This window comes from Phalacrocorax carbo, chromosome 4 (assembly GCF_963921805.1).
Source record: "Phalacrocorax carbo chromosome 4, bPhaCar2.1, whole genome shotgun sequence".
In the NCBI taxonomy this organism is placed as follows: domain Eukaryota; kingdom Metazoa; phylum Chordata; class Aves; order Suliformes; family Phalacrocoracidae; genus Phalacrocorax; species Phalacrocorax carbo.
This window is the reverse complement of record NC_087516.1, coordinates 69108882-69121492: the sequence shown is the minus strand read 5'-3', so window position 1 is coordinate 69121492 and position 12611 is coordinate 69108882.

Sequence of the window (12611 nt, the reverse complement as noted above, 5' to 3'; positions counted from 1 at the left end):
TGCAGCCCAAAGCAGCCAGCATGTAGCGACTTACATGTTGCTACATCTAAGTCCGTAGCAAGAACTACCAAGTTACTTAGGCACTTCTTAAATCTTTGCTTGAGCGAATACAATTGTAAAGCCTATGTACACTGTGAAAAATAACAGGCCCAATTCCCGAGTCAGTGTAACTCATGAGCCTTTTAGACATGTCATCTGAAAAGTCAATAATGTATATATCATGTATCTCATACAGCTGGCCTCGGCCCATCAATCCAGTCTGTTCAGATCCCTCTGCAAAGCCTTCCTACCCTTGAGCAGATCAACACTCCTGCCCAGCTTGGTGTCATTGACAAACTTACTGAGGGTGCACTTGATCCCCTCATCCAGATCATCAATAAAGACATTTAACAGAACCAGCCCCAGTATTGAGCCCTGGGGAACACCTCATGTGACCGGCCAACAACTGCATTTAACTCTGTTCACCACAATTCTCGGGGCTCAGCCATCCAGCCAGTTTTTTTACCCAGGAAAGACTACACCTGTCTAAGCCATGAGCTGCCAATTTTTCCAGGAGAATGCTGTGGGGAAACAGTGTCAAAGGCTTTGCTAAAATCCAGGTAGCCTTTCCCTCATCCACTAGGCGAGCCACCTTGTCACAGAAGACATCAGGCTAGTCAGCCAGGATGTGCCTTTCATAAACCCACGCTGACTCGGCCTGATCGCATGGTTGTCCTCCACAAGCCATGTGATGGCACTCAAGATGATCTGCTCCATAACCTTCCCTGGTACCGAAGTCAGGCTGACGGGCCTATAGTTCCCCTGATCTGCTTTCTGTCCCTTCTTGTAGATGGGCGTCACATTTGCTAACCTCCAGTCAACTGGGACCTCCCCAGTTAGCCACGACTGCTGATAAACAATTGAAAGTGGCTTGGTGAGCACTTCTGCCAGCTCCCTCAGTACCCTTGGGTGGATCCCATCCAGCCCCATGGACTTGTGTGTGTGTAAGTGGTGTAGCAGGCTGCTAAAACATTTACCCTCGGATTATGGGGGCTTCATTCTGCTCCCTGTCCCTGTCTTCCAGCTCAGGGGGCTAGGCTCCCTGAGAGTAACTGGTCTTACTATTAAAGACTGAGGCAAAGAAGGCATTTAGTACCTCAGCCTTTTCCTCATCCTTGTGTCCAAAGAAAGTCAACAAAGCTGGTGAAGGGTCTAGAGCACAATTCTTGTGAGAAGAGGCTGAGGGAACTGGGGTTGTTTAGCCTGGAGAAGAGGAGGCTGAGGAGAGACCTTAACACTCTCTACAACTACCTGAAAGGAGGCTGTAGTGAGGTGGGGGTCTGTCTCTTCTCCCAAGTAACAAGTGATAAGACAAGAGGAATTGGCCTCAAGCTGTGTCAGGGGACGTTTAGATTGGGTATTAGGAAAAAATTCTTCACTGAAAGTGTTGCAAAGTATTGGAACAGCCTGCCCAGAGAGGTAGTGGAGTCACCATCCCTGGAGGTATTTGAAAGATGTGTGGATGTGACACTTAAGGACATGATTTAGTGGTGCACTTGGCAGTGCTAGGTAAACAGTTGGATTTGATGATCTTAAAGGTCTTTTCCAACATAAACAATTCTATGATTCTATGTAGTTGTCCAACTACATGTAAATATTTTACAGAATCAGCTAAATAACTTGGTAACATCAGTTTTGAAAACAAGGCAGCAATTCTGAAAATGAAATTTGCTTTCTATAGTGTCTAGCCTTCTGCTGCTTCACCAATAGCCATTCAAATGGTTCTGCTGCCAGGCTTACTAACCTGTTTCAAATTTCACTAGAATAATTCTTTATTGCAGCAAACTTGCTCTAACAATTGATATTATTAATTATTAAACACATTTTAGTTACTGAGAAGTAGCTAAAAAAGTAATAATTTTTTTCTGTCAAAGAAAATATCTTTTTGAAAGCTATAATAACCACAATATGAGACAAATATAAATACAAATAGAAACTAACAAACAATAAAAAGGGATTTATGAAATTCCAAATATTTTCAGCCTTAGAGGTTAATTAATAGCATAACAGTTTCATCTTAAGGTCAGTCACTCTTCAATGAGTCTTATGGACACAGATGATTTGCATAGTCTGTGAAGGTTATTTGTCGCTATTTCATTATTTGTAATTAGGACAAAGTGCTTTCAAATTGATAAGCCTCCTTCCTTTGTAACAAAACAAAAAAGGTGCACAGGAAGCCTTGTCAGGCACTTTGGATTCTGTACCAAAAATATTTTGAAGTTTCATGTATTTCCTAAGTTTTAAGAATTAAAATTGTGGTAACTCAGTCTGAACTTCTACACAGCATTAACCATAGGTTACAACATGTTAAATCCTTAACAAAGCTTGCTAATGCATTATAAATAAAATGTAGTTGTTTCAGAACCATCTCCAGATTTGATGTGTAAATTTCAGAGCAGTGGGAAATTAATTACTTGGATAATTATTGTAGTTAGTTTCCATTTTTGTTATTATTTTTTTAAACTCTGCTTACTTCCAAATTAGATACCAGTTATTTCAGTTTTGTCAGTGGCCTTCTGCATATTAAAAACTCTTGATTAATAGGAGTTGTCTCCTTAGGCTGCCATCAGCACTTAGGTTACCTTTTACTTTTTTCCTCCTCTTAATAAATAAATATAGAGCTTTTTTCAGGCTTCTTCAAGGTAAGGCATTTGGTACCTGTGTAAGTTTTAAACATTCTTCCCAAAACATGAACACTTGAATTACATGATGTATGCTAACACTGACTAACAGTTCCATTTTTGGGATACTGTAACATAAATTCACAGTAAATTTCTTCTGTAAATGGTCTTAAGGATTATTGAGTGAGTGGCAAGACTAGATTCCTATGGAATCAAATGATAATTCTGTTAAGAACTGTGTATCAAATCTTTCACTTGTAATCTATTTAGTAGGTGCTGTAATTGCATCTAGTCTTTAACAGCAACAAGGCCTGTGGTGGAAGTGAGAATTCTGACACAAGTCTTAGTATATTGAACCCATCTTTATTGATAAACGCATACATTTGTCAAATAGTATTTTGAATTCACTTGAAAAGATGCAGTTTTCAATTTAAAAAGATCTGAATTGGATGTCTTTCCTAGAATTATTCATTACTTTGAAAACTGGACTTCAGTCAATTACTTGTTGTAAAATAAGTCAAAGAGGAGGAAGTTTCTTCCCAGGTAGCACTGGGGCAGCATGCTTGGAACTGTTAGCTGTATCTAGCCCGTTTAATATCTGTTCTTACCTGTTATGTACCAATAACATTAAGTGCTTGCTAGTAACAGAGTTTATGGCTGGGAGATTCTACAAATAGAAAATTTGTAATTTAGGCAATGAACAAAAAGAATGCTCACACCAAGCAAGTCATAAATGAGTACCTCACATGACATAAGCAGGTATTTTGGGGTAAAACACTTCCCACTAGATCCCTGGTTTGCTGAGGAGGAACAAGGGTTAGTAAAAACAAAACCCCTCTGCTATTTAGTAGCTTTATGCTATTAATTACAGCAAATGGAGCATTCATTACAAGGAACAAGGAATTATTTTCAGTTACCAGCACTGAAAATTTAAAAACCTTACTTTCTGTACTAAAAGCAATAAAATTTAAAAGCAGTAGCTTATAAGATTATTGTTATCATAAAGCTTCCTGCAAACTAATCAATTCAGACAAATTATAGTACCTCTTTAGAAAGTAACAACCGTCAGCTTGTGATTTATTTTAAATTATTTTAAAGTAGCTCTGCTGGAGGATTTAAAAGAAAAATCTTCAACCAGATTGAATAGTTTCACATAAAAACTAAACATAAGTAAGTCTTTTAAAGTTTCCTAGAGCCCAGATTAAATCACTTACTGTTAAATGTAAGCAAACCGAAAAAGGAATTTTCATACACAAAACCACATTTTCAATCAAGTTAGTGATATAATCAGAATGATTAAATTCTTTACATCACAATTGTTTGAGACTAAGTTCAAATGACAAAAATCAGGCAATTCTGTCGTTTTTAAGCCTGAGCAATACACGCGTCTTAACACTATAAACTACTTGATCCATGGTACCCTATCACTAAGATCCTGCCAAAAGGAGCAAATGTCAGGGATAATTCAGCTCCTAAGCCAGTTGCAGTGGAAAGCAGGGATCATTTCAAGACCAATTTGGAGCAGATTAATGAAGAAAGGCTTAATGTGCCTTTCAAAGAATGCTTGTAAAATCCATCCCTAATGAGGGTGGGGAGATAGAAAAGATTGTGAGAAACAGTGAGGACCATTAACCTTGGGGTATTAAGAGATCCTTGAGAGTCTAATTCTTGTCACAAGGTCAAGCTTTTACAAAGCAATTGTTAAGGATCTCCATAGTATCAACATACAGACACACACACGCATGCTCAAAGCCTTTTAACCTCAGGGATTCTGGACTCATTTCCCTTCTCCTACCAATCACTTCCTCCTGCTTCTCACCCCCGCCCTGCTTTCCTTGTTCATAAAGGTACATGGTATAGTACCTATAGAGATGATGTTTTTCCTGGCTTGTGCAGGCAATCTAATTGTACTAGTCAGTGCCCAAACCAAATGGGAGAACTGAATTTTTATTTACAAATATTCCACTTCAATGGAAATGAAATCATACAGGCAGTATGTTAACTGCAGATGTAAACTCTGCAGAGGGAAATAGAGTTAAGTATTGGACAGTGAGGAAGAAACATTTGTTCCGCATAAGTACATTCTTATAGATGGTGACCTGCTAAAATGAGTAGTATAAAGTAAGAAAAGTGAGTTTCTTGGTAAAAACTATCTGTGCAATACTGTGTCAAAGTCTGTTCAAAATGTGAGTAGTTTAACTTAATTTCATTATATCCTTTCTAAGGTGCCACTGCTGTACACTGAAATTTATTTTATTTTCAAATTGGAACACCATTTGTGTGATCACATTTATAACTCTTTAAATGTTGAAATGTTAAGGACCAGCTACAACTACTAGGGCTGCAGTATTCTACAGTTTTAGATTCTGGGCTTATGGATTTTTTTTCTCTCCAATGACAGCTTCTCTAATTCCACTTTCATTTCTGTGTAGTGCAAGGACCTGGAGTATTTTTTCTGTCATTCTCTTCGCAACCACCACATCACTGTTATCTCCTCACTGCTTCCTTCTGCTTTAAAAGGAGAAATGTGTAAGTAAACTAAAGGTACAGAACACTTTCTGCCAATTTTTGTACTCTGAAGCTTTCATTTTCCCCAGCAGCACCACATCTTACTATCAAAGCAATACAGATCAGCAAGAATCCTGAATTCATATGTATCAAAATGTTAAGTTTAGAACATACTGTAATTGTCCAAAAGTTCGGATCCTTTAATTTACTTACAAGTAACATCCCAGCTCTAAATGTTTTGGAGAGATAAAATCTGAATTTAAATTGAAGATCAATCAAATCTTTAAATACAAAGCACAGTTGAAAGAATTGAACAGATTTATATTTTATGATCAGAATTTTACCACCAAGAAAGATGGTGCATTCTCGGAGATACATGTTTCGGCATCAAACCACAAATTCTAATTCCATTCTCAAGAAAACAGTCATAATGCAAGATTGTACTCCTGAAAGCACTGTTACCTTTTATGTTTCGCATTTCTGTAACCTTCTGCACAAAGGAAGGAATCAAAGGAGAAACTCATACTGGAGCAATTTTATGAGACAGAGGCTTAAATGAGGCAGGAATAAGGAACTCATAAAGCCATGTTACCTTATCTCTATGCCTCAGTGGCCTGTAATTATTGCAACTATCAAGGAAGCTGCTCAGGTACGAAATGGTTTTTATTTAAGACAGCACATATTTCTCTTGGGTATCCTCTCTAATGATGTTGGTCATAGTTGATAGGATGAACACTCTGATTCAGCTTTCAAAATTTAATAAAGGACTTCTTATGTTCAGGATGTGAAGAAGTTCCCCTGGGTTCTTTAGGAGGTTAAAATACAGTATTATGTTACAGTCTCAGCAACTCTGAGTGAAGCAGTCAAGCCTTAATTTTATCTACATTATTCATGGATGCAAGCTGTGAAATATAAGTTTGAATATCTGCTTCAGTTTAATTCTTTTGATAATGGCTGACCCAATTCTTGAATTAGTCATCATGTCTTAATAAATTGAAATATTGTGCAGTATTTCAGTGGAATACTAGGATAGCAAGGTAAAGATTTTTTTTCAAATTTTTTAATAAAAATGTTGAGGTTTTGAAAAGAATGTGATACAGAATGTAAAAAATTCAAATCTCAAATGCAAATTTTTTCTTTATTCATGAGAAAGCAGAGGCTGACATGCTGGAATGCTTTTAAGCAGAGAGGAGAAATCTTCAGAAATAATTCCGTAACAGGTCTGATCTCTTTATGTATGATACCCACCTGCTGTGACAGTTTGTTTACATCTGTCTATATAAATCTCACACAGACTTTTAGAAGTATCCTCTAAATTTGCATTAAAACTAATCTATCCTTAGAATTTTCTAACAAAATACTGATTATTATAATTCTATTTGAAGATTACCATCTTGCAAATAATGTATTGTTGTTGCTTATCCTCAAGCTGTGAAATGTTCTTTTGTTACAAAGGAACCATCTTGTCATACTGGAAGGACTGTCATTTGTGCATTTTTCAATGCCACAGCAGTTGAGTCTTCAGCAGAAATACTCAGAAAAAAATCAGGATTGATGTATGGCTCACATTTGTCACCTGCAAAAAACTGAAACAATACTGGGCATCAAAAATGACTAAGGTAAGATTTAATAAAAAGGTACAGAATGCTCTGAAAAGTCTTAAAAGAGCAGTAACACAGTTACTATTGATAACAAACCAAAAAAGCCCCAGCACTGCCGGCAATAGCAAAGGGCCAGAGTCTTCAGGTCAGGATTAAATCTAAAGTTCATAAATAGTTTCAGCATGTTGGTTCATTCCATTAGAAAGATGGAAAGTTAGAAAGATGACAGTTCAGTTATTACAAAGTTCACATATGAACGTAGATTATCTGCTCCCTGTATTTTTCAAAAAGTAATATTAAAATAGGCCATTGATTCAGGAACTGAACTATCAATACAATCAATAACATACCTGTATATATCTGTTCCCTATAGCTGCAACTCACTTTGGCCGTTAATTCTATCTAGGGCCCTATTAAACCTTGAAGGTGGAGGCAGGGCATTCTGACTGCAAAGCACTATTCACTGGCTCTTTCTTACCCCAGGAATCAGTGATCAAGTACCAGAATATTTAGGTAAATGATTTCCTGAAAACCATTTCATAATAGAGCTGGAGTATCTGAATTAAATGAACAAAAAGTATGTTGTCATTTAAATCCAGGGTACTGTCGCATTTTAATGCTCATAAGCTGCATAGGAAGCTCATCTTGGGGATAGGAGTGTTACACAGCAGTATAACATCTCAAACCCTACTGTAAAAGGGAGTTACAGCTCATTTAAGCAATATTTATCTTCTATAACCACATGGGCTCTAATGAAAATGTACTTTTTTTTTCTTTACAAACACAATCACCATAGTGCAAGGTGAAACATTTAAGTCTGTTTTAGTCCATTTTAGCCTGTCACTGTGACCAGAACCCCCAATTTCTGAAAGCTCACCAATTTATCCAAAGTACTGTAAAGCATTATGAGTAGGGCCTGCTATCAAACACTGCATATGGAATACTGAGGCTGAGGAATGGAAAAGATGATTGTCCTTCCTTGCCTCAACACCCTGAATGTAAAAGAAAAAACAGAACTGGCACTCATCTTCTGCATTTATCCTTCCCCCCCGGCTTCTGTGAGAAATTGAGCTGTCAATAACTAATAACACGCATGCATTCGAATCCGAGTAGTATGAATCCTGCCGAGCCTTTCCAAGTTTAAATAGCTTTTATGAAATATATTGCCATTGACTTTAAATGTTTATGTAAAATCTGAGCAAAAGAGTAGGTTAGGATTTAGTGCTTACATTATATTTCTTGAGGATAAATTCTTCTCCTGGAAAGTAACTAAATAAAATCTGTTGATAGTTTGATTGCTAAAATAACATTATAAATATTGTTCCAGGAAAGACCTGTAGAAAATACTGCTTAGTCTCAGTTTTTTTTCCTTTCCAGAAATATTTGGGATCTCTTTATTAAAAAAAATCATATATATTATTTACAAAATATAATTATGTAAATGAAGTAGGTAAAAATAGAGATTGGCTAAGTCCTAAAAACAAAGCAGAGAGAAAGCTGGGTAGGGTCACATCTCACAGAACAAGGTAATACTATGATTATTCTCCAAAATCTCAAACAGAAAAGACACTGTGAAGAAAAAGCAAATAAGCAACAACTTCAAGATATATCTAACCCAGTGAGGCTGTCCTAAATTATGTGTTGTTAAAGCCTAAACCAAATCCTTTCCACAGAATTATGGGATGGGAGATAGGACAACAATTTAATGTACATAAATTATCCACATATCAGTACTTGGAAATATATTCAATATATATTCGTACATTGATACTGATACATGGAAACTAGTATACAGAGGTTTTATCGCAGTAAGTTTGATACCTGACATCTTCATGCAAATCCACATGAAATGACTCAGTTCTTTTTAATGCAGAATATGTCCCTTAGGGGACATAAGCAGCAAAGGCAGTTATCTACCTCTACTGTATATCTGGAGGGACAGTTATCAAATGTTTCTGGAGAGCCCATGTGCATCCTCCCCTGCAACCAAAATATCTAAGAGCTTAAGAAGGAACAAAACCATTCTGAAAGGAATCTGGAGAAGTAAACGAAACAAAGTAAAAGCAAAGTAAAAATTGGCTTGTCTATCTAGTTAACATAGATACTTCCATCTTCTGTGCCAAGTATAAAGCGGAATTCTCTCCAAATTAAAAATTTATTCAGTCACTAAGTACAGCTGGAACAGCCATTTTGAGAAACCTGGTTTTCATTTTGCCACTCTCTTCTAACTTTGTACCATCTTGCAAAAGTCTTGAACTTAAATTTATACCACAAACAATATTTCTGCTCTACAAATCATGTCACCAAACATCCAAGTGCCTAATCAGAGACATTCCATGAAGATGGAATGTACATGTCCCAGATTCTGGCCTTGAACAGGAGCAAGGCAGAATGCTTAGGGTTTTTACATCTATTCGGACATAGCATCATCATATAGTCATATGCTGCGTGCTGACATGTCCTTAGATGTTAAGTGCAGCTGATGTGGAACAAATCTTTTGCTTGAATGCTTAGGAATATTTGCCATGCCGGTACATCCCAAGATTGCGTTAAGGCTGCGTCTCATAATCCCACTGCAAAACAAAACCAAAATTAGTCTATTTGTATATTCATATTGTTAATTTGAATCTCTGTCCATTTTGATCTATTATAAAATTAAAATCTCTCAAGAACTAGTAAAAGGCCTGAGTACTACAAAACCATGATTTAGTTTGTATTTGTTTCTAATTGTTAGAGTTACATATTTGAGTACATGAGGTCAGACTTATAGCTCGGTCATACCAGTGTAAATATAGAGAATTTGTCTGTTATTGTAGTTTTAAAGTGACCATCTCCTGATAATCTAAGAAGAAGAAATTTTATATTCAGAAACTTAAAATATTTTACCAAAGTATGAATTAACAGTGAAATATTTTGTAATGCAATATCAGGTAGATGGATTTTAAAACTTAACAGGGTCATAACCTATTTTCTGAAAACTGAGTACATTCAAGTAACTGAATGCAGAAATATTAATGCTCAAGCAAGGTCTTTACTTTCTTCAGTTTTTCAGTGTTCTTTGTAATGTTGAGGATCTCTTTTGTGTGTGTTATTCTATTTGTGCATGTGTTCTTACCTTCAAGAGTTGGCTGGACAGGGTGCTGGGCCATCCTGTCTAGACTGTGCTCTTCCTAGAAAGGTTGGATTAGATGATCCCTGAGGTTTCTTCCAACCTGTGATTCTGTGTTTTTCCCTAAAATTCAAGTGTGTCAATGCCTTTCTGTACAAGATCCCCTTCTAGCTAAACTAGAAATTTAAAATTAACTTAGTGTTTGCTATTGTGTCTGTGATTCTATAATTTTATCTGTATTACACTATTTCAGCTTTTACGTTTCAGTTTGTTTGCTGGATGCTTATGTGGAGTTGTGATAAAGCTGAATGAAAAAGGATACGAAACGTAATATTTTTTAAAAAAACCTACTTGATATGTATTAAAAGATCAACTTTTTTTTGACAACATCACATGCCACTCCACAATTCTGTAGCAGATGTTGTGGAAAGTAAGAGTGGCTTATGCAGAAAACCTGTATTTGACTACCGAAAACAGACTTGTGGGAGAGCCGTTGGTGCCAGCTTCGAACAACTGGCCGCTGTGGTGGAGCTGCTCCTGTGTCACGGCTGAGGGCTGGCTGCAACAAAAGCCTGTGAGTATGAGTTAACAACTTCACTCAGAGCAAGGACCTCACTGCAAGGACATACCTTTGTCAAGATGACAAAACTCAACTTGCAGGTATATTATGGACACTGCTGTACAGCTGTCTACTTCTTCTCATGCAGTTCAACTGTGAATAATAGTGTTTGATTAAAACGTTATTCCACAGGACCTGTGTCACTTATTTCAAAACTCACAGTGAAATATTTCAGAGCACAGCTACAGGTTACCATTGTAGAAAGCCTTATTCCACAGTACCCATTGCAAGGCTTGCAATGGGAAGCTGGAGAGCAATGTAGGCTTTTTCCTATTCCCCTATTTCCCTTGGCTTCGTGCCATGCCCCAGGTCTGCACTACTGCTTCCAGACCGAGTATTTCTGACAGAAAAGGAGAGCATGCACTCATACTGCTTCTCCAGTTCTGTCACTCTGCCTTGAATAATTTTTGAAAGACATAAAACTACAACCATCCTGGAAGGAGTGGTGTAAGTCTTTCAGAGCAATAAGGTCTTGTAAGTTTCTTGAAACTCTCATTGAGGAAAAAGATTAAAACTACTTAAGTACAGGGAGAAAACAGCAGATTGAACTCAGCTATTCTCGGTGTGTGACAGCAGCTTCTCATAGCGTACCTATGGCGCTCGCCACCTTCAGCAGGAGCTGAGCTCACTGATGTTTGCACAGGGAGAAAACATGCAGGAAAACTGGCAGAAGTCAGAAGGACACCACATTTCATTTGGGAGTAACTTACTTTAATACGCTATAATTTAAATGCAATGCTAATAAATTTGGAGACAGAAAAGTGCAACGATTTCTGTTATGGTTAACTTTATGCTATTAGCACAAGAGCTGACCCGATTAAAATCAGTTGATATAAAGAAGCCACACAGTACTAAGAAATTTCCAGATGTGACCATGTATCACCTGTACAAACCAGGGCAAACATTGCAGAAGCAACGCAATTAACGGTAGCAGCCCAAGGAAGAGCTATAAACTTGTCTTCTACGCATTTTTATGCATTGACCTTATGCATAAATCTGCAGGCAAAATCCTCTGCGTTCGCAATCGTTCTGTTTCCAAATAGTTTAATTTGATGCCAGATGACAACCGAAAACGCGTCAGGCGGGGAACCGCTGCGCCCGGCACCCGCATTCAGGGAGCAGAGCGAGTCTTGGCCCAGGAGGCGGCTGGCGACCTGCCAGCCCTGCCTGCCCCTCGCCCCGGAGGCCACCACCTGCCCGCCCACCTGCTATGCCAGGCCCCTTCTCCTTCTCCTTCTCCTTCTCCTCCTTCTCCTCCTTCTCCTCCTTCTTCTCCTTCCCCTTCCCCTTCCCCTTCCCCTTCTCCTTCCCCTTCCCATTCCCATTCCCCTTCCCCTTCTCCTCCTCCTCCTCCTCCTTCTCCTCCTCCTCCTTCTCCTCCTCCTCCTTCTCCTTCTTCCTCTTCCTCTTCCTCTTCTTCCTCTTCCTCTTCCTCTTCCTCTTCCTCCTCCCCCTCCTCTCTCACCGGAGGAGGTGGCAGGGTCGGGCGGGCCGACAGTAATTGGTTGCGGGGCGGGAGGCCGGGGCGCGGCTGCCGGTTAACGGCTGGCAGGGGGCTAACGCATCTCGGCCCCCGGGTGCCGCCTTGGAACCGAGAGCAAGCGGAAGGCGTGGGCGGAGGAGAGGGTGCGGCAGGGCCTCGCCCTCGCCCCACATAGGAAAACTTCGGCTCGCAGCCGCTGAGGTAGTTTTACGCTAACACACAGGCTGCATACAAGGAGAAAACCGGGTCGGCTACCACAAAGGATGAGCCGTGTGTGTGGATTTTTTTCATGGAAGATGGCAGGTACACTGGTGAAGTTTTACGGCTGGGCAGGTGTTCCCCCATAACGTTTGTGTACCGCACGTGTGCCTCCTAAATAAGCTCAAGAGAAGGGATGTCTAGTGAGGAGCCTGTAGACCACAGACAAAATTAAGCAACAGGTCTTTAAAATAGAGGAAATTTTATTATGTGAAATAATAATGGGGAGTGATAAGGGCAGAGATCGTTGTTGGAAGTGCTGCTGTGTCTGTACCAAGTGGAAGGAGGTGAACTGCTGTTGCTGTGTATGGCCAGGGGGAAGCTGGCCTGCCAGGAAAGGGTTGCTGCAGCCTACGGACTCTTACAAATGTGG